This window comes from Schistocerca cancellata, chromosome 1 (assembly GCF_023864275.1).
Source record: "Schistocerca cancellata isolate TAMUIC-IGC-003103 chromosome 1, iqSchCanc2.1, whole genome shotgun sequence".
Lineage (NCBI taxonomy): Eukaryota > Metazoa > Arthropoda > Insecta > Orthoptera > Acrididae > Schistocerca > Schistocerca cancellata.
Genome location: NC_064626.1, coordinates 260,639,393 through 260,664,017, shown reverse-complemented (window position 1 = coordinate 260,664,017; position 24,625 = coordinate 260,639,393). Strand labels below are relative to the sequence as shown.

General features: G+C 37.3%; 1 long non-coding RNA gene across 9 annotated transcripts in view; it reads right to left on the bottom strand.

Annotated features, from left to right (window-relative positions):
* Window positions 1-16,263: 16,263 nt before the first annotated feature.
* Window positions 16,264-24,625, bottom strand: part of LOC126170775 (uncharacterized) — a 296,049-nt gene continuing 287,687 nt past the window's right edge. For all 9 annotated transcript variants that reach the window (XR_007535463.1, XR_007535464.1, XR_007535465.1 and 6 more), the window contains one exon: window positions 16,264-16,492. This is a non-coding gene — a long non-coding RNA (uncharacterized LOC126170775). The remainder of the gene's footprint in view (window positions 16,493-24,625) is intronic.

The following is a 24,625-nucleotide window of genomic DNA, read 5'->3' as shown; positions in this document are numbered from 1 at the left end:
ACATTGTACTCACATTGCCTTATCAACAGATCATCACTTCCTCTTGGATATATTATCTTCAGTCTGACTCAGCTCTTTTCACAGGGCACCAACGATTAACTCACAAACAGTTATTATAGTACCCTTTCTGCTCAAATCTGGTCTCCTCCTATTTTACCATTTCAGTTGCAACTATACCTACTCCTTCATTTACATTCTAATCTCCAACATGGTACCAGATCACACAAGGGACATCTAACGATAAAGATTTGCATGAGCAATGGGAATCTCCACATCATATACTTTAAACTTCAGTCTTGGAAAATACTCTCCTTTTGGTGTTTTCAACTCATACACATCAGCTACATTCAAGCATTTTGACAATAAACCTATAAACCTTTCTCAACCTGCCTAATTGTTAAGGGATCTATCTACATGGGAAATGAATAATATTTTCATAGCTATCAAACCAATATCCAATTTATCTCTTTTTTTCCTTTTCGTGCTTGCTCTAAATTATCTCATCCTCACTACCTAGTCCAAAGTCAATAATTATTCTATTTCAAAGGATATTTTACTCTCTGGGACAATACATATTCACCTCTACAGCCAATCCTTTCATCAAGTCATGCACACTACTAAATCACCATATCACTTAGAAACAGGACATATAGGGCCAACATTAGTTCACGAAACATTCACCACCAAACTCTATTTGTCAGCAATTCTCCTTCAGTTCATCACACCTGCTCACTACCACACCTAATTCTTTATTTTTCTACATATTCTCTGGGGTACTGTTTTATTTCCTCATCCAAACATTAACCTCCACACTAACACAACCCTTTTTATCTTCTCTGCAGCATTCCTCAACCTTGTGTCATAAAATGTGTATCAAGTTTAACATCAACTTCACTTCACTCAGGTTTTTATCTCTACTTGAAGCCATATACCACTGGTTAGTACATTCATTCGAAAACCAGAATATCACTACTTCATTACCTTGATCGTTTCTAATTATGACAATACTCCACTTTCATAAACCTCCACACCATGCACGTACAAACTAATTCGTCCACAGTCTCTCACACATATTACTTGTCTCCTCTGTATCATTTCTTCTCGTACTCTAAATATTAACCCTCCCATTACCACGTTTTTTCACACCTGTATTTAACGAAACGGGGAATTTGTACTACCCCAATGATTTTTATGTTTTATTGTAATATCTGTTCTCAGATATCGTTATTTCCGTTGAATGGTTTTATTTAGTATTGAAAAACAGCTTTTCAGATTATTAGAAGTATTTAATCAGATCACAGATACAAAGTACAAAAGTTTTTTTATATCTTTCACTAAATTCAGTACTCAATGAACAGAAAATTAATAATCTATGCACCTCAACAGTCACTGCACTAAAATAACACAATACGTTTTTACAACTTTTCAGCCAAGTACATATTTGCACTGCATGCATTTCACAGTAACAGTTTCTTCTCTGTATATTACAATCAGGTTTCTTGCACATTACACAACAGAATCTTGTTTTCCGATCTTCGTTTCTCTTGCGTTCTTGACATCGTTGTGGTGTTGATAGCTTGGAACACTGGGTCTGGATCACTGCTGTAGGAATTGCAATACCACAAGCTTTCAGCTCATCTTGTACATCTTCATGATGACCGCTGATATTTTTGGCTCTTTCTTCCATGTTGCCTTTGCTGAGTCCAAATGCCAGTTCAGTTATTAAGGGTTTAGGTCAGCTTCGGTTATTCTTCTGCCATTCAGGAAATCTGTGAGTGTACAGAATATATGCATTCAGTGCTGCAATATCTATCATTTCCATGAAGATTCTTATTGGGTACCACCTCTTTCCTCTAACACAACGGTATTCTCTTGTCATTTTGTCCCCATTATCTACAGCACCTTTGGTTTTGTTGTAGTGTAGTATGATTTCAGGTGTTCACTTTCTTCACCACTTACTTGTCTCTCATTATGCTGAGTAGAGAGTAGTATTACTGCCTTTCCCTTCTTTGGAACATAGGAAACTAGGGTCAAGGCATTTGTAAAACCAAACATTGAAGAGTGAACTTCTCTATTTCTGTTTGGCAAGAATTCCTTCGGAATTTCTTTCTTATTGGAACGCAAGGTACCAACCAATGTCGTGTTTTGGTTTAGTAGTTCATCAGCCAATGGAAAACTGATGAACAAATTATCAGTTGTTACACCATGACCGTTATTCAGAAATGGTTCCATCAGATCCAAAACAACTCTCTGTCCTTGATTCACTTCCTGAGTATTGTCCACCATTCCTGTGTAAATTTGGATCTGTAATAAGTAAGATGTCTTCACATCAGTACAAATCCAAATTTTAATGCCATACTTGCCAGGCTTGCTCTTGATATAAACCCTAAAAGGGCAGTTTCCCCAGTACATTGGTAATCGTTCATCAATGGTCACATATTCATAAGGATAGAAGTTCTTGCACAAGTTAGATTGAAATTTGTCAAACTCTACCCTGATGGCTTGTAGCTTGTCCTTGGTTTCTTCACTTATCTGTGCTCTTGTGTCTCTGTTGTCAAATTGCAATAATGTCATTATAGACAAAAATCGGTTTCTTGACAAGGCATTAGTAAAGAATGGTTGCCGAAAGGCAACATTACCTGCCCACAGATTGGAAGCACTTGTACGAAGTCCCTGAGTTTGACCAGCTCCTATTAGAATTGCTAATACAGCATACACTTCAGTTGCATTCATATCTCCCCATGATGTTTTGTTCGAAGAATGAGCTGCATTCCACAAAGAAATTACTCGTCTGGCTACCCTGTTTGTTTCTTCCACAATGATTCTCACGATTTCCGGTGAGTTAAAGAATAAAAATGACTTTGTTATTGTTTTGATTGTTTTCCATCATTCACTGGGCCAGGTGTTATGTTCAAAATATTGCAACATCGACGCCACTCACCTTTTGGTGGTTCACTAGAAAATTGTAGTCCACTTCTAGAAACAAACAAATCTCCAGTGTCTTCGTCTTCTTCTTCTCCTTTATCATCCTCTTCTTCTTCTAGTAATTGTTCACGTGAATGTGTAGTGTCTTCTGATATTTCATGATCAGCTTCATCTGATGCTATGATACGATCTTTGTCAAGAGGTTCCATATGTTCATTCAGTTGATTATCAATGTCCAATTTACTTTCATCATAACTGACATCAGAATTATATAGAATTTCCATAATCTCTTCGCTAGAAAGACCTTGGGACATCATTACTTGCAGATGAAATACTGACTCGTGTAATGGTAGCTCAACAGTGAATGTCAAATTCAACTCAACAATAGCAACCAGCAACAATTACAAACATTGGATCTATGAGAAAACTCAACAAAGAAGGTGAATGACAGATATGTTTTCAAAATCTTCTTTTCCTACAAATAAGAAAATAAGACATTTCATACCAAGCAGGGTAGTCTCACAATTCCACCAATAAATGACTTGAATAACAATGATAAAGCCAAAAAAATTTGACAGTCGTGAGTGTGAAGTCTACCTCAATCATTTTAGTACAAAGTCATTAAACCACAGGCATGTGGCCATACAGATAACATTATTATAGGAAAAATGAACCTCAGGTAGTCAGAATACCCTGCTAAGTAATGCGAGGGTTAAGGGACTGTACTTCCTACACCTTTCTACCTCCATTACACATTTCATAGGGTTAATTGTTTTACACTAAGCTACAACAAACGAAATAACCAGACACAATATAAACCTTCCTTACAATCCTTTCAATAACCTAGGGTACACAAATGTCTCTTTATTTTCTAGTCTTCACTTCACTTCATAATAGGTAATAACCTCTACACAATTGGACTCTTTATAACTGCTACAAATTTTAATACTACCACAATCCCATTCCAGAAAGCCACTTTCATTAACAACATCAACTATCATCTTCATCATCTACATTTTTAATATTTCCTGTTCTCAACAAAAGTACAACTTATTTGCCTAATAGGGGTTCCAATAAAACTTCTTATTTCGTCACACATAAATACTTACTCACTATCATTTATCTTCACTACACGTAATGGAAATAATTAGTTATATGTCTTGGGAAAGGACCACTTCCTCACACACACACCTCCATCCTACATTTCACCACATATCAGTTATCTACATCATTTGGATACACCTCTTAAATTAACATAATTTCTATAATGTTTGATATCAGTGGGGGCATCTCATTTGAAACAACAATCAGCACCAATACCTCAATGGAAAGGGCCATAAATTAAACTTTCTGTACACCTTCCATATACTGCAACTTTCACTGCAACAACAGACTTTCCCATTCTCTCTGCATCTTCAATAATGTTATCCAACACCTCCTAATCTCTTCCTAATTTGAACAGTCACAAGTCTTACTCTCATCATCTGATTTATACAAAACTCCTAAAACTCAATGATGTAACTCTCACGATCAAATTTTATAACAGGTCATAAACATTACAACTTGCTAGTCATTGTTTCTTAGATCTATGAGCTATATAAACTCCAACAACGATTATGTTCACCACCTCCAAATACATTCTCACTTTACATAAACCTAAGCCTTCTAACCAACCTCTCTCTTAAACGTTGTACTCACATTGCCTTATCAACACATCATCACTCACTCTACTCTTGGATATTCTACCTTCAGTCAGATGTCCCTCTTTTCACAGGACACCAACAATTAACTAACAAACAATTATAACAGCATCATCCACATTTCTGCTCAACTCGAGGTCTCCTCCTACTTTGCCATACATAGTGTGTCAATTGCACCAATATCTACTCCATCATTTACATTCTAGTCTCCAACACGATAGCAACTCACACATGGAACTTCTAAGGATGACAAATTGCATATTTGGTACACTTTAAATTTCTTTATCAGAAAATACTCTCCTTTTGGTGTTTTCAACTCATGCACGTCAACCACATTTCAAATGTTTTGAGAATAAGCCCATAAACCCTTATAAACCATCCTAATTCTTAGGGGATCTATCTATATGGGGAAAAAATAATATTTTTATTACAATCAAACAAACATCCATTTTTTCTGTTTTTTACCTTTCTTTACTCTCCCTAAATTATCTCATCCTCAGTACCACATCCAAAGTGAATAACAATTTGATCGGGGTTATATTCATACATCTCTCTACCAAATTCAAAGAATATTTTACTCTCTGTGACAATATATATTCACCTCTATGGACAATCATTTCATCAAGTCACACACACTACTAAATCACCATATCACTAACTGTCCAAACTCAAATCTTGTAGGCTTGACGTACAGCGGCGACATTAGTTCACAAACCATTCTCCACCAAACTCTATTTGTCAGCAATTCGCCTTCACTTCATCACACCTCTTTGCTACCTCACCTCATCATTGATTTTTCTACATTTTCTCTGGGGTAGTGTTTTATTTCCTCATCCAAACATTAACCTCTACACTGACACAACATTTTTTACCTTCTCTGCACCATTCTTCAACCTTTACAAAATTTAACATCAACTTCACCTCACTCAAATTTTTAACTCTACTCTAAACCATACACCGTCAGTTACTCCATTCTTTCGAAAACCGGAACATCATCATTACTTTATTACCTTCATCATTTCTAATTACCCCAATATGCCAATTCCATAAACTTCCACATCATGCACATACCAACTAACTCGTCCACACTCTCTCACACATATTACATGTCCAACTATATCATTTCCTCTCATATTCTAAATATTGAGGGACTGTACTTCCTACACCTATCTACCTCACCATTACATCTCAAAGGGTGAACAGTTTTACAATAAGCCACAAGAAATAAAACAACCAGACACAGTATAAACCTTCCCTACAATCATTTCAATAACCAAGGATCCCTCAGGTGTCTCTTTATTTACTAGTCTTCACTGTATTTCACTTCACAATAGCTAATAACCTCTCCACAATTAGACTCTTTACAACTTACACAAATTTTAATACTAACACAAACCCATACTAGAAAGCCACTCTCATTACCAAAATCCAGTTTAACCTTCATCATCCACATTTTAAATATTGCCTGCGCTCAACATCAGTACAACTCATTTGCCTAATAGAGGTACCAATAAAACTTCTTATCCCTTTACACATAATTACTTCCTCACTATTATTATTCTCCATTACACAAAACTGAAATAGTTAATTCTATGGCATGCAAAGGGGCCACGTCCTCACACACACAACTCTCCATCCTAAATTTCACCTCACATACAGTACACAGCATTTGGACAAACATCGTAAACTAGCATAGTGCCTCAAATGCAGGATTTCACTGGGAGCTTCTTGTTCCAAACAACAATCAGCATCTATGACTCAATGGTAAGGGCCATCAACTACACTTTTTGCTGCAACTGCAACTTTCACTACAACAAGAGACTTTCATTCTCTCTCTGCATCCGCAACAGGGTTTTCAAACACTTTCTACTCTCTTCCTATTTTCAAAAGTCACAAGACTTACTCTCATCACCTGGCTCATACAAAACTCACAAAACACAATAAAGCAAATGTCACGATCAAATTTTATAACAGGTCACCATCATTACCAACTTGCTAGTCATTGTTTCTTACAACTATATACTCCAACCACACCTATGTTAATTCCACTATAAGTACTCTTGGGACTCATCTCACTTTACATAAACCTATGTCTTTTAACCAATATTTCTTTTAAACATTGCACACACATTGCCTTATCAGCACATCATCACTCACTCTACTCTTGGATATACTAACTTCAGTCAGACTTCCCTCTCTACACAACGCACCAACGATTAACTCGCAAACAATTATTACAAATCATTCACATTTCCACTCAACTCAGGTGTCCTCATACATTGCCATACATAGCATGTCAGCTGCACAAATACCTACGCATTCATTTTCATTCTTATCTCCAACATGCTTCCAGCTCACACAAGGTACAGCTAAAGATTAGGAATAGCCTAGGCAATAGGAATCTCCACATCATACACTTTAAACTCCATTCTCAAAAAATACTCTCTTTTCAGCGTTCTCAGCACACACACATCACCTACATTTGAAACATTTCGAGATTAATCAATAAACACTTATCAACTATCCTAATTTTTAGGGTATCAATCTACATGGGGAACAAATACTATTTTCATAACAATCAAACCTACATCCATTTCTTCTCTTTTTTTCCTTTCTATACTCGCTCCAAATTCTCTCATCCTCGCTACCTCATTCAAAGCAAATTACCGATTTCAATGGATATTTTACTCTCTGTGACAATACATATTCACCTCTATGAGTAATCATTTTGTCAAGTCACACACACTACTAAATCACCACATCACTAACTGTCCAAACTCAAATCTTGTAGGCAGGACGTACAGGAGCAACATTAGTTCAGAAACCATTCACCACCAAAACTCTATTTGTCAGCATTTCGCCTGCACTTCTTCACATCTCGTCACTATCCCACCTCATTCTTAATTCTTTTACATTTTGTCTGGGCTACTGCTTTATTTCCTCATCCAAACATTAACCTCTACACTGACACAACCTTTTTTATCTTCTCTGCACCATTCTTCAACCTTGCATTATACCACCTTTACAAAATTTAACATCAACTTCACCTCACTCAGGTTTTTAACTCTACTTCAAACCATACACCATCGGTTACTCCATTCGTTCAAAACCAGAACATCACTACTTCATTACCTTCCTTCATCATTTCTAATTACCACATTACTCCAGTTTCATAAACCTCCACATCACACACATACAAACTACCTCGTACACACTCTCTCACACGTTACATGTCTCCACTATATCATTTCCTCTCGTATACTAAATATTAAGGGACACTCTCTCACACGTTACATGTCTCCACTATATCATTTCCTCTTGTATTCTAAATATTAAGGGACTGTACTTCCTACACGTTTCTACCTCCATAACACATCTCAAAGATAAATTCTTTTGCACTGAACCACAACAAACAAAATAACCAGACACAAAAGAAACCATCTTTACAATCTTACCAATAATGAAGGGTCGCTCAAGTGTCTCTTTATTTACTAGTCTTCACTGTATTTCACTTCACAATAGCTAATAACCTCTCCACAATTTGACTCTTTGTAAGTTCTACAAATTTTAATATTTAGACAATCACACTCCAGAAAGCCACTCTCCATTACCAACATCAAGTTTCACCTTCATCATCTACATTGTCAACATTTCCTGTTCTCAACATCAGTACAACTCATTTGCCTAAGAGGGGTACCAATAAAACTTCTTATCCCGTCACACATAAATATTTCCTCACTATAATATTCTGAAACGTACAAACTGAAATAATTAATTCTATGGCTTGGGAAAGGGCCACTTCCTCACACACACTAAGTTTCACCTCACATCAGGTATCTACATCATTTCGATACACATCGTAAATTAACATAATTTCTATAATGTTGGATTTGCGTGGGAGCTTCTCATTCCAAACAACAATCAGCATCTATACCTCAATGGAAAGGGCCATCAATTACACTTTCTGTACAGCTTACATATACTGCTACTTTCACTACAACAACAGACTTTCCTTTTCTGTCTGCATCTGCAAGAGGATCTTCGAACACCGTCTACTCTCTTCCTAATTTAAAAAGTCACGGGTCTTACTCTCATTAATCTCGGTAATCATTTCGTCAAGTCACACAAACTACTAAATCACCATATCACTAACTGCCCAAACTCAATCTTGTAGGCAGGACATTCAGGGGCAACAGTTGTTCACAAACCATTCACCACCAAACCGTATTTGTCAGCAATTTGCCTTCACTTCATCACACCTCTTTACTACCACACCGCATTCCCAACGTTTTTACATTTTCTCTGGGGTACTGTTTTATCTACTCATCTAACCATCAACCTCTACATTGACACAAACTTTTTTTATCTTCTCTGCACCATTCTTCAACCTTGTATTATACCACCTGTACAAAATTTAACATCAACTTCACCTCACTCAGGTTTTTAACTCTACTTCAAACCAGACACCGTCGGTTACTCCATTCTTTCGTAAACCAGAACATCACTACTTCATTACCTTCATCATTTCTAATTACCACATTACTCCAGTTTGATAAACCTCCACATCACACACATACCAACTACTTCGTACGCACTCTCTCACACATTACATGTCTCCACTATATCACTTCCTCTCGTATTCTAAATATTAAGGGGCTGTACTTCATACACCTTTCTACCTCCATAACACTTCTCAAATGGTGAATTCATTTACACTAAGCCACAACCAACAAAATAACCAGACACAATATAAACCTTATTTACAATCTAATCAATAAACAAGGGTCGCTCAAGTGTCTCGTTTATTTACTAGTCTTCACTGTATTTCACTTCACAACAGCTAATAACCTCTCCACAGTTGGACTCTTTATAACTTCTACAAATTTTAATACTAACACAATCACACTCCAGAAAGCCACTCTCCATTACCAACATCCAGTTTCACCTTCAACATCTACATTTTCAATATTTCCTGTTCTCAACATCAGTACAACTCATTTGCCTAAGGGGGGTACCAATAAAATTTCTTATCCCTTCACACATAAATACTTCCTCACTATCACTATTCTCCACCAAACAAACTGAAATAATTAATTCTATGGCTTGGGAAAGGGCCACATCCTCACACACACACACCTCCATCCTAAATTTCACCTCACATCAGGTATCTACATCATTTCGACACACATCGTAAATTAACATAATTTCTATAATGTTGGATTTGCGTGGGACCTTCTCGTTTCAAACAACAATCAGAATCTATACCTTAAAGGGAAGGGCTATCAATTTAAACTTTCTGTACACCTTACATATACTACAACTTTCACTACAACAACATACTTGCCTTTTCGCTCTGCATCTGCAATAGGGTCTTCGAACACCTTCCACTCTCTTCCTTATTTAAACAGTCACGGGTCTTACTCTCATCACCTGGCTCATACAAAACTCCAAAATCTCAATAATGCAACTCTCACAATCATATTTTATAACAGGTCTCAAACATTACCAACTTGCTAGTCATTGTTTTTTACATCTACACACTCCAACCACACCTATGTTCAATCACCTCTAAGAACCCTTGGGTCTCATTCTCACTATACTTACACCTACGCCTTCTTCCAATCTCTCTTTTAAACATTGTACCCATATTGCCTTTATCAACACAACATCACTCACTCTACTCTTGGATATACTACTTTCAGTCAGAATTCCCTCTTTTCACAGGGCACCTAAGATTAACTCGCAAACAATTATTATAAATCATTTGGCTCAATTTTTGCTCAACTCAGGTCTCCTCCTACTCTGCCATACATAGCGTGTGAACTGCACCAATACCTACTCCCGCATTTACATTCTTATCTCCAACATGCTACCAGCTCCCAGAAGGGACATCCAAGGATTAAGAATTGCCTGGGCAATGGGAATCACCACCTCATACACTTTAAACTCCATTCTCACACAATACTCTCCTTTCAGTGTTCAGTGTTCAAAGGATATTTTACTCTCTGGGACAATACATATTCACCTCTATGGATTATCATTTCGTCAAGTCACACACACTACTAAATCACCATATCACTAACTGCCCAAACTCAATCTTGTAGGCAGGATGTACAGGGGCAACAATAGTTCACAAACCATTCACCACCAAACTCTATTAGTCAGCAATTCGCCTTCATTTCATCACACCTCTTTACTACCACACCTCATTCGTAATTTTTTACATTTTCTCTGGGGTACTGTTATATTTACTCATCTAAAAATCAACCTCTACACTACACAACAATTTTCTATCTTCTCTGCACCATTCTTCAGCCTTGTATTACACCAGCTGTACCAAATTTAACATCAACTTCACCTCACTCAGGTTTTTAACTCTACTTCAAACCAGACACCATCGGTTACTCCATTCTTTCATAAACCAGAACATCACTACTCCATTACCTTCATCATTTCTAATTACCACATTATTGCAATTTCATAAACCTCCACATCACAGTCTCGCACATTACATGTCTCCACTATATCACTTCCTCTCGTATTCTAAATATTAAGGGACTGTACCTCCTACACCTTTCTACCTCCATAACACTTCTCGAAGGTTGAATTCTTTTACACTGAACCACAACCAACAAAATAACCAGACACAATATAAACCTTATTTACAATCTTATCAATAACCAAGGGTCACTCAAGTGTCTCTTTATTTACTAGTCTTCACTGTATTTCACTTCACAATAGCTAATAACCTCTCCACAATTGGACTCCTTATAACTTCTACAAATTTCAATACTAACACAATCACACTCCAGAAAGCCACTCTTCATTACCAACATCCAGTTTCACCTTCAACATCTACATTTTCAATATTTCCTGTTCTCAACATCAGTACAACTCATTTGCCTAAGACGGGTACCATTAAAACTTCTTATCCTGTCACACATAAATACTTCCTCACTATCATTATTCTCCATCAGACAAACTGAAATAATTAATTCTATGGCTTGGGAAAGGGCCACGTCCCCACACACACACACCTCCATCCAAAATTTCACCTCACATCAGGTATCTACATCATTTCGACACACATCGTAAATTAACATAATTTCTATAATGTTGGATTTGCTGGGAGCTACTCGTTCCAAACAGCAATCTGCATGTATATCTCAATGGGAAGGGACATCAATTACACTTTCGGTACACCTTACATATACTGCAACTTTCACTACAACAACAGACTTTCCTTTTCTCTCTGCATCTGCAATAGGGTCTTCGGAAACCTTCTACTCTCTTTCTAATTTAAACAGTCACGGGTCTTACTCTCATCACCTGGCTCATACAAAACTCCAAAATCTCAATAATGCAACTCTCACAATCATATTTTATAACAGGTCTCAAACATTACCAACTTGTTAGTCATTGTTTGCTACATCTATACAATCCAACCACACCTATGTTTATTCACCTCTAAAAACTCTTGGGACTCATTCGCACTTTACTCAAACCTATGCCTTCTTCCAATCTCTCTTTTAACCATTGTACACACATTGCCTCTATCAACACATCATCACCCACTATACTCTTGTATATACTACCTTGAGTCAGACTTCCCTCTTTTCATAGGGCACCTACGATTAACTCGCAAACAATTATTCTAAATCATCCACATTTCTGCTCAACTCAGGTCTCCTCCTACTCTGCCATACATAGCGTGTCAACTGCACCAATACCTACTCCTTCATTTACATTCTTATCTCCAACATGCTACCAGCTCACACAAGGGGCATCCAAGGATTAAGAATTGCCTGGGCAATGGGAATCTCCACCTCATACTCTTTAAACTTCATTCTCACAAAATACTCTCTTTTCAGTGATTTCAGCTCATACACATCACCTACATTCTTAATATTTTGAGAATAAACGTATAAACCCTTATCATCTATCCTAATGTTTCGGGGACAAATCTACAGGGGGAACAAAACTTCTTTCATAACAATCAAACCAACATCCATTTTCTCTCTTTTTTCCTTTCTATACTCGCTCTAAATTCTCTCATCCTCGCTACCTCATCCAAAGTGAATTATTATTTGCTAGGCCTTCTATTCGTACATCTCTCTACCAATTGCAAGGATATTTTACTCTCAGGGACAATACATATTAACCCATAGGATTTATCATTTCGTCAAGTCACACACACTGCTAAATCACCTTATCACTAACTGTTCAAACTCAATCTTGTAGGCAGGACATACAGGGGCAACAATAGTTCACAAACCATTCACCACCAAACTCTATATGTCAGCAATTCGCTTTTATTTCATCACACCTCTTTACTCCCACACCTCATTCGTAATTTTTTACATTTTCTCTGGGGTACTGTTTTATTTCCTCATCTAAACATCAACCTCTACACTGACGCAACATTTTTCTATCTTCTCTGCACCATTTCTCAACCTTGTATTACACAACCTGTACAAAATTTAGCATCAACTTCACCTCACTCTGGTTTTTATCTCTACTTCAAACCATACACCATCGGTTTTTCCATTCTCTCAAAACCAGAACTTCACTACTTCATTACCTTCATCATTTCTAATTACCACATTACTCCAGTTTGATAAACCTCCACATCACACACATACCAACTACTTCGTACGCACTCTCTCACACATTACATGTCTCCACTATATCACTTCCTCTCGTATTCTAAATATTAAGGGACTGTACTTCATACACCTTTCTACCTCCATAACACTTCTCAAATGGTGAATTCTTTTACACTAAGCCACAACCAACAAAATAACCAGACACAATATAAACCTTATTTACAATCTAATCAATAAACAAGGGTCGCTCAAGTGTCTCGTTTATTTACTAGTCTTCACTGTATTTCACTTCACAACAGCTAATAACCTCTCCACAGTTGGACTCCTTATAACTTCTACAAATTTTAATACTAACACAATCACACTCCATAAAGCCACTCTCCATTACCAACATCCAGTTTCACCTTCAACATCTACATTTTCAATATTTCCTGTTCTCAACATCAGTACAACTCATTTGCCTAAGAGGGGTACCAATAAAACTTCTTATCCCTTCACACATAAATACTTCCTCACTATCACTATTCTCCACCACACAAATTGAAATAATTAATTCTATGGCTTGGGAAAGGGCCACGTCCTCACACACTCACACCTCCATCCTATATTTCACCTCACATCAGGTATCTACATCATTACGACACATATCGTAAATTAACATAATTTCTATAATGTTGGATTTGCGTGGGACCTTCTCGTTTCAAACAACAATCAGAATCTATATCTTAATGGGATGGGCTATCAATTTAAACTTCCTGTACACGTTACATATACTACAACTTTCACTACAACAACATACTTGCCTTTTCGCTCTGCATCTGCAATAGGGTCTTCGAACACCTTCCACTCTCTTCCTTATTTAAACAGTCACGCGTCTTACTCTCATCACCTGGCTCATACAAAACTCCAAAACGTCAATACTGCAACTCTCACAATCACATTTTATAACAGGTCTCAAACATTACCAACTTGCTAGTCATTGTTTTTTACATCTACACACTCCAACCACACCTATGTTCAATCACCTCTAAGAACCCTTGGGTCTCATTCTCACTATACTTCAACCTACGCCTTCTTCCAATCTCTCTTTTAAACATTGTACCCATATTGCCTTTATCAACACAACATCACTCACTCTACTCTTGGATATACTACTTTCAGTCAGAATTCCCTCTTTTCACAGGGCACCTAAGATTAACTCGCAAACAATTATTATAAATCATTTGGATCAATTTTTGCTCAACTCAGGTCTCCTCCTACTCTGCCATACATAGCGTGTGAACTGCACCAATACCTACTCCCGCATTTACATTCTTATCTCCAACTCGCTCTAAATTCTCTCATCCTCGCTACCCTATCCAAAGTGAATTATTATTTGATTGGTCTTCTATTCGTACATCTCTCTACCAATTTCAAAGGATATTTTACTCTCTGGGATAATACATATTCACCTCTATGGATTATCATTTCATCAAGTCACACACACTACTAAATCACCATATCACTAACTGTCCAAACTCAATCTTGTAGGCAGGATGTACAGGGGCAACAATAGTTCACAAACCATTCACCACCAAACTCTATTTGTCAGCAATTCGCCTTCATTTCATCACACCTCTTTACTACCACACCTCATTCGTAATTTTTTACATTTTCTCTGGGGTACTGTTTTATTTACTCATCTAAAAATCAACCTCTACACTACACCACATTTTTCTATCTTCTCTGCACCATTCTTCAGCCTTGTATTATACCAGCTGTACCAAATTTAACATCAACTTCACCTCACTCAGGTTTTTAACTCTACTTCAAACCAGACACCTTAAAAACCATCGGTTACTCCATTCTTTCGTAAACCAGAACATCACTACTCCATTACCTTCATCATTTCTAATTACCACATTATTGCAATTTCATAAACCTCCACATCACAGTCTCGCACATTACATGTCTCCACTATATCACTTCCTCTCGTATTCTAAATATTAAGGGACTGTACTTCCTACACCTTTCTACCTCCATAACACTTCTCAAAGGTTGAATTCTTTTACACTAAGCCACAACCAACAAAATAACCAGACACAATATAAACCTTATTTACAATCTTATCAATAACCAAGGGTCACTCAAGTGTCTCTTTATTTACTAGTCTTCACTGTATTTCACTTCACAATAGCTAATAACCTCTCCACAATTGGACTCCTTATAACTTCTACAAATTTCAATACTAACACAATCACACTCCAGAAAGCCACTCTTCATTACCAACATCCAGTTTCACCTTCAACATCTACATTTTCAATATTTCCTGTTCTCAACATCAGTACAACTCATTTGCCTAAGACGGGTACCATTAAAACTTCTTATCCTGTCACACATAAATACTTCCTCACTATCATTATTCTCCATCAGACAAACTGAAATAATTAATTCTATGGCTTGGGAAAGGGCCACGTCCCCACACACACACACCTCCATCCAAAATTTCACCTCACATCAGGTATCTACATCATTTCGACACACATCGTAAATTAACATAATTTCTATAATGTTGGATTTGCTGGGAGCTACTCGTTCCAAACAGCAATCTGCATGTATATCTCAATGGGAAGGGACATCAATTACACTTTCGGTACACCTTACATATACTGCAACTTTCACTACAACAACAGACTTTCCTTTTCTCTCTGCATCTGCAATAGGGTCTTCGGAAACCTTCTACTCTCTTTCTAATTTAAACAGTCACGGGTCTTACTCTCATCACCTGGCTCATACAAAACTCCAAAATCTCAATAATGCAACTCTCACAATCATATTTTATAACAGGTCTCAAACATTACCAACTTGTTAGTCATTGTTTGCTACATCTATACAATCCAACCACACCTATGTTTATTCACCTCTAAAAACTCTTGGGACTCATTCGCACTTTACTCAAACCTATGCCTTCTTCCAATCTCTCTTTTAACCATTGTACACACATTGCCTCTATCAACACATCATCACCCACTATACTCTTGTATATACTACCTTGAGTCAGACTTCCCTCTTTTCATAGGGCACCTACGATTAACTCGCAAACAATTATTCTAAATCATCCACATTTCTGCTCAACTCAGGTCTCCTCCTACTCTGCCATACATAGCGTGTCAACTGCACCAATACCTACTCCTTCATTTACATTCTTATCTCCAACATGCTACCAGCTCACACAAGGGGCATCCAAGGATTAAGAATTGCCTGGGCAATGGGAATCTCCACCTCATACTCTTTAAACTTCATTCTCACAAAATACTCTCTTTTCAGTGATTTCAGCTCATACACATCACCTACATTCTTAATATTTTGAGAATAAACGTATAAACCCTTATCATCTATCCTAATGTTTCGGGGACAAATCTACAGGGGGAACAAAACTTCTTTCATAACAATCAAACCAACATCCATTTTCTCTCTTTTTTCCTTTCTATACTCGCTCTAAATTCTCTCATCCTCGCTACCTCATCCAAAGTGAATTATTATTTGCTAGGCCTTCTATTCGTACATCTCTCTACCAATTGCAAGGATATTTTACTCTCAGGGACAATACATATTAACCCATAGGATTTATCATTTCGTCAAGTCACACACACTGCTAAATCACCTTATCACTAACTGTTCAAACTCAATCTTGTAGGCAGGACATACAGGGGCAACAATAGTTCACAAACCATTCACCACCAAACTCTATATGTCAGCAATTCGCTTTTATTTCATCACACCTCTTTACTCCCACACCTCATTCGTAATTTTTTACATTTTCTCTGGGGTACTGTTTTATTTCCTCATCTAAACATCAACCTCTACACTGACGCAACATTTTTCTATCTTCTCTGCACCATTTCTCAACCTTGTATTACACAACCTGTACAAAATTTAGCATCAACTTCACCTCACTCTGGTTTTTATCTCTACTTCAAACCATACACCATCGGTTTTTCCATTCTCTCAAAACCAGAACTTCACTACTTCATTACCTTCATCATTTCTAATTACCACATTACTCCAGTTTGATAAACCTCCACATCACACACATACCAACTACTTCGTACGCACTCTCTCACACATTACATGTCTCCACTATATCACTTCCTCTCGTATTCTAAATATTAAGGGACTGTACTTCATACACCTTTCTACCTCCATAACACTTCTCAAATGGTGAATTCTTTTACACTAAGCCACAACCAACAAAATAACCAGACACAATACAAACCTTATTTACAATCTAATCAATAAACAAGGGTCGCTCAAGTGTCTCGTTTATTTACTAGTCTTCACTGTATTTCACTTCACAACAGCTAATAACCTCTCCACAGTTGGACTCCTTATAACTTCTACAAATTTTAATACTAACACAATCACACTCCATAAAGCCACTCTCCATTACCAACATCCAGTTTCACCTTCAACATCTACATTTTCAATATTTCCTGTTCTCAACATCAGTACAACTCATTTGCCTAAGAGGGGTACCAATAAAACTTCTTATCCCTTCACACATAAATACTTCCTCACTATCACTATTCTCCACCACACAAATTGAAATAATTAATTCTATGGCTTGGGAAAGGGCCACGTCCTCACACACTCACACCTCCATCCTATATTTCACCTCACATCAGGTATCTACATCATTACGACACATATCGTAAATTAACATAATTTCTATAATGTTGGATTTGCGTGGGACCTTCTCGTTTCAAACAACAATCAGAATCTATATCTTAATGGGATGGGCTATCAATTTAAACTTCCTGTACACGTTACATATACTACAACTTTCACTACAACAACACACTTGCCTTTTCGCTCTGCATCTGCAATAGGGTCTTCGAACACCTTCCACTCTCTTCCTTATTTAAACAGTCACGCGTCTTACTCTCATCACCTGGCTCATACAAAACTCCAAAACGTCAATACTGCAACTCTCACAATCACATTTTATAACAGGTCTCAAACATTACCAACTTGCTAGTCATTGTTTTTTACATCTACACACTCCAACCACACCTATGTTCAATCACCTCTAAGAACCCTTGGGTCTCATTCTCACTATACTTCAACCTACGCCTTCTTCCAATCTCTCTTTTAAACATTGTACCCATATTGCCTTTATCAACACAACATCACTCACTCTACTCTTGGATATACTACTTTCAGTCAGAATTCCCTCTTTTCACAGGGCACCTAAGATTAACTCGCAAACAATTATTATAAATCATTTGGCTCAATTTTTGCTCAACTCAGGTCTCCTCCTACTCTGCCATACATAGCGTGTGAACTGCACCAATACCTACTCCCGCATTTACATTCTTATCTCCAACTCGCTCTAAATTCTCTCATCCTCGCTACCCTATCCAAAGTGAATTATTATTTGATTGGTCTTCTATTCGTACATCTCTCTACCAATTTCAAAGGATATTTTACTCTCTGGGATAATACATATTCACCTCTATGGATTATCATTTCATCAAGTCACACACACTACTAAATCACCATATCACTAACTGTCCAAACTCAATCTTGTAGGCAGGATGTACAGGGGCAACAATAGTTCACAAACCATTCACCACCAAACTCTATTTGTCAGCAATTCGCCTTCATTTCATCACACCTCTTTACTACCACACCTCATTCGTAATTTTTTACATTTTCTCTGGGGTACTGTTTTATTTACTCATCTAAAAATCAACCTCTACACTACACCACATTTTTCTATCTTCTCTGCACCATTCTTCAGCCTTGTATTATACCAGCTGTACCAAATTTAACATCAACTTCACCTCACTCAGGTTTTTAACTCTACTTCAAACCAGACACCTTAAAAACCATCGGTTACTCCATTCTTTCGTAAACCAGAACATCACTACTCCATTACCTTCATCATTTCTAATTACCACATTATTGCAATTTCATAAACCTCCACATCACAGTCTCGCACATTACATGTCTCCACTATATCACTTCCTCTCGTATTCTAAATATTAAGGGACTGTACTTCCTACACCTTTCTACCTCCATAACACTTCTCAAAGGTTGAATTCTTTTACACTAAGCCACAACCAACAAAATAACCAGACACAATATAAACCTTATTTACAATCTTATCAATAACCATGGGTCGCTCTAGTGTCTCTTTATTTACTAGTCTTCACTGTATTTCACTTCACAATAGCTAATAACCTCTCCACAATTGGACTTCTTATAACTTCTACAAATTTCAATACTAACACAATCACACTCCAGAAAGCCACTCTCCATTACCAACATCCAGTTTCACCTTCAACATCTACATTTTCAATATTTCCTGTTCTCAACATCAGTACAACTCATTTGCCTAAGGGGATACCATTAAAACTTCTTATCCCGTCACACATAAATACTTCCTCACTATCATTATTCTCCATCACACAAACTGAAATAATTAATTCTATGGCTTGGGAAAGGGCCACGTCCCCACACACACACACACACCTCCATCCTAAATTTCACCTCACATCAGGTATCTACATCATTTCGACACACATCGTAAATTAACGTAATTTCTATAGTGTTGGATTTGCTGGGAGCTACTCGTTCCAAACAGCAATCTGCATGTATATGTCAATGGGAAGGGCCATCAATTACACTTTCGGTGCACCTTACATATACTGCAACTTTCACTACAACAACAGACTTTCCTTTTCTCTCTGCACCTGCAATAGGGTATTCGGAAACCTTCTACTCTCTTTCTAATTTAAACAGTCACGGGTCTTACTCTCTTCACCTGCCTCATACAAAACTCCAAAACCTCAATAATGCAACACTCACAATTATATTTTATAACAGGTCTCAAACATTACCAACTTGCTAGTCATTGTTTCTTACTTATATACACTCCAACCACACCTATGTTCAATCACCTCTAAGAACTCTTGGGACTCATTCTCACTTTACTTAAACCTATGCCTTCTTCCAATCTCTCTTTTAAACATTGTACCCACATTGCCTTTATCAACACATCACTCACTCTACACTTGTATATACTACCTTCAGTCAACTTCCCTCTTTTCACAGGGCACCTACGATTCACCCGCAAACAATTATTCTAAATCATCCACATTTCTGCTCAACTCAAGTCTCCTCCTACTCTGCCATACATAGCGTGTCAACTGCACCAATACCTAGTCCTTCATTTACATTCTAATCTCCAACATGCTACCAGCTCACACAAGGGACATCCAAGGATTAAGAATTGACTGGGCAATGGGAATCTCCACATCATACACTTTAAACTCCATTCTCACAAAATACTCTCTTTTCAGTGATTTCAGCTCATACACATCACCTACATTCCAAATATTTTGAGAATCAACCTATAAACCCTTATCAAATATCCTAATTTTTAGGGGATCAATTAACAGGGGGAACAAAATTTCTTTCATAACAATCAAACCAACATCCATTTTTTTTTCCTTTCTATACTCGCTCTAAATTCTCTCATCCTCGCTACCTAATCGAAAGTGAATTATTATTTGATTGGTCTTCTATTCGTACATCTCTGTACCAATTTCAAAGGATATTTTACTCTCTGGGACAATACATATTCACCTCTAGGGAATATCATTTCGTCAAGTCACACACACTACTAAATCACCATATCACTAACTGTCCAAACTCAATCTTGTAGGCAGGGCGTACAGGGGCAACAATAGTTTACAAACCATTCACCACCAAACTCTATTTGTCAGCAATTCACCTTCACTTCATCACACCTCTTTACTACCACACCTCATTCCTAACTTTTTTACATTTTCTCTGGGGTACTGTTTTATTTCCTCATCTAAACATCAACCTCTACACTGACACAACCTTTTCTATCTTCTCTGCACCATTCTTCAACCTTGTATTATACCACCTGTACCAAATTTAACATAAACTTCACCTCACTCAGGTTTTTAATTCTAGTTCAAACCAGAAACCATCGGTTACTCCATTCTTTCGTAAACCAGAACTTCACTACTTCATTTCCTTCATCATTTCTAATTACCACATTACTCCACTTTCATAAACCTCCACGTCACACACATACCAACTACTTCCTACACACTCTCTCACACGTTACATGTCTCCACTATATCACTTCCTCACGTATTCTAAATATTGAGGGTCTGTACTTCCTACACCTTTCTACCTCCATAACACATCTCAAAGGGTAAATTCTTTTACACTAAGCCACAACAAACAAAATAACCAGACACAATATAAACCTTATTTACAATCTTACCAATAACCAAGGGTCGCTCAAGTGTCTCTTTATTTACTAGTCTTCACTGTATTTCACTTTACAATAGCTAATAACCTCTCCACAATTTGACTCCTTATAACTTCTACAAATTTTAATACTAACACCATCACACTCCTGAAAGTCACTCTCCATTACCAACATTAAGTTTCACCTTCATCATCTACATTTTCAATATTTGCTGTTCTCAACATCAGTACAACTCATTTGCCTAATAGGGATACCAATAAAACTTCTTATCCCGTCACACATAAATACTTCCTCACTATCATTATTCTCCACCACACAAACTGAAATAATTAATTCTATGGCTTGGGAAAGGGCCACGTCCAACCACACACACACCTCCATTCTAAATTTCACCTCACAGCAGGTATCTACATCATTTCGACACACATCGTAAATTAGCATAATTTCTTAATGTTGGATTTGCGTGGGAGCTTCTCGTTCCAAACAACAATCAGCATCTGTACCTGAGTGGGAAGGGCCATCAATTACACTTTCTGTACACCTTACATATACTGCAACTTTCACTACAACAACAGACTTTCCTTTTCTCTCTGCATCTCCAATAGGGCTTTCGAACACCTTCTACTCTCTTCCTAATTTAAACAGTCACAGGTCTTACTCTCATCACCTGGCTCATACAAAACTCCAAAACCTCAATAATGCAACTCTCACAATTATATTTTATAACAGGTCTCAAACATTACCAACTTGCTAGTCATTGTTTCTTACTTATATACACTCCAACCACACCTATGTTCAATCACCTCTAAGAACTCTTGGGACTCATTCTCACTTTACTTAAACCTATGCCTTCTTCCAATCTCTCTTTTAAACACTGTACCCACATTGCCTTTATCAACACATCACTCACTCTACACTTGTATATACTACCTTCAGTCAACTTCCCTCTTTTCACAGGGCACCTACGATTCACCCGCAAACAATTATTCTAAATCATCCACATTTCTGCTCAACTCAGGTCTCCTCCTACTCTGCCATACATAGCGTGTCAACTGCACCAATACCTAGTCCTTCATTTACATTCTCATCTCCAACATGCTACCGGCTCACACAAGGGACATCCAAGGATTAAGAATTGACTGGGCAATGGGAATCTCCACCTCATACACTTTAAACTCCATTCTCACAAAATACTCTCTTTTCAGTGATTTCAGCTCATACACATCACCTACATTCCAAATATTTTGAGAATCAACCTATAAACCCTTATCAACTATCCAAATCTTTAGGGGATCAATCTACAGGGGGAACAAAATTTCTTTCATAACAATCAAACCAACATCCTTTTTTATTTCCTTTCTATACTCGCTCTAAATTCTCTCATCCTCGCTACCAAATCCAAAGTGATTTATTATTTGATTGGTCTTCTATTCGTACATCTCTGTACCAATTTCAAAGGATATTTTACTCTCTGGGACAATACATATTCACCTCTAGGGAATATCATTTCGTCAAGTCACACACTCTACTAAATCACCATATCACTAACTGTCCAAACTCAATCTTGTATGCAGGGCGTACAGGGGCAACAATAGTTGACAAACCATTCACCACCAAACTCTATTTGTCAGCAATTCGCCTTCACCTCATCACACCTCTTTACTACCACACCTCATTCCTAACTTTTTTACATTTTCTCTGGGGTACTGTTTTATTTCCTCATCTAAACATCAACATCTACACTGATACAACCTTTTCTATCTTCTCTGCACCATTCTTCAACCTTGTATTATACCACCTGTACCAAATTTAACATCAACTTCACCTCACTCAGGTTTTTAACTCTACTTCAAACCAGAAACCATCGGTTACTCCATTCTTTCGTAACCCAGAACATCACTACTTCATTTCCTTCATCATTTCTAATTACCACATTACTCCACTTTCATAAACCTCCACGTCACACACATACCAACTACTTCCTACACACTCTCTCACACGTTACATGTCTCCACTATATCACTTCCTCTCGTATCCTAAATATTGAGGGACTGTACTTCCTCCGCCTTTCTACCTCAAAAACACATCTCAAAGGGTAAGTTCTTTTACACTAAGCCACAACAAACAAAATAACCAGACACAATATAAACCTTATTTACAATCTTACCAATAACCAAGGGTCGCTCAAGTGTCTCTTTATTTACTAGTCTTCACTGTATTTCACTTTACAATAGCTAATAACCTCTCCACAATTTGACTCCTTATAACTTCTACAAATTTTAATACTAACACCATCACACTCCTGAAAGTGACTCTCCATTACCAACATTAAGTTTCACCTTCATCAACTACATTTTATATATTTCCTGTTCTCAACATCAGTACAACTCATTTGCCTAATAGGGATACCAATAAAACTTCTTATCCCGTCACACATAAATACTTCCTCACTATCATTATTCTCTACCACACAAACTGAAATAATTAATTCTATGGCTTGGGAAAGGGCCACGTCCTCACACACACACACCTCCATCCTAAATTTCACCTCACAGCAGGTATCTACATCATTTCGACACACATCGTAAATTAGCATAATTTCTTAATGTTGGATTTGCGTGGGAGCTTCTCGTTCCAAACAACAATCAGCATCTATACCTCAATGGGAAGGGCCATCAATTACACTTTCTGTACACCTTACATATACTGCAACTTTCACTACAACAACAGACTTTCCTTTTCTCTCTGCATCTCCAATAGGGCTTTCGAACACCTTCTACTCTCTTCCTAATTTAAACAGTCACGGGTCTTACTCTCATCACCTGGCTCATACAAAACTCCAAAACCTCAATAATGCAACTCTCACAATTATATTTTATAACAGGTCTCAAACATTACCAACTTGCTAGTCATTGTTTCTTACTTATATACACTCCAACCACACCTATGTTCAATCACCTCTAAGAACTCTTGGGACTCATTCTCACTTTACTTAAACCTATGCCTTCTTCCAATCTCTCTTTTAAACACTGTACCCACATTGCCTTTATCAACACATCACTCACTCTACACTTGTATATACTACCTTCAGTCAACTT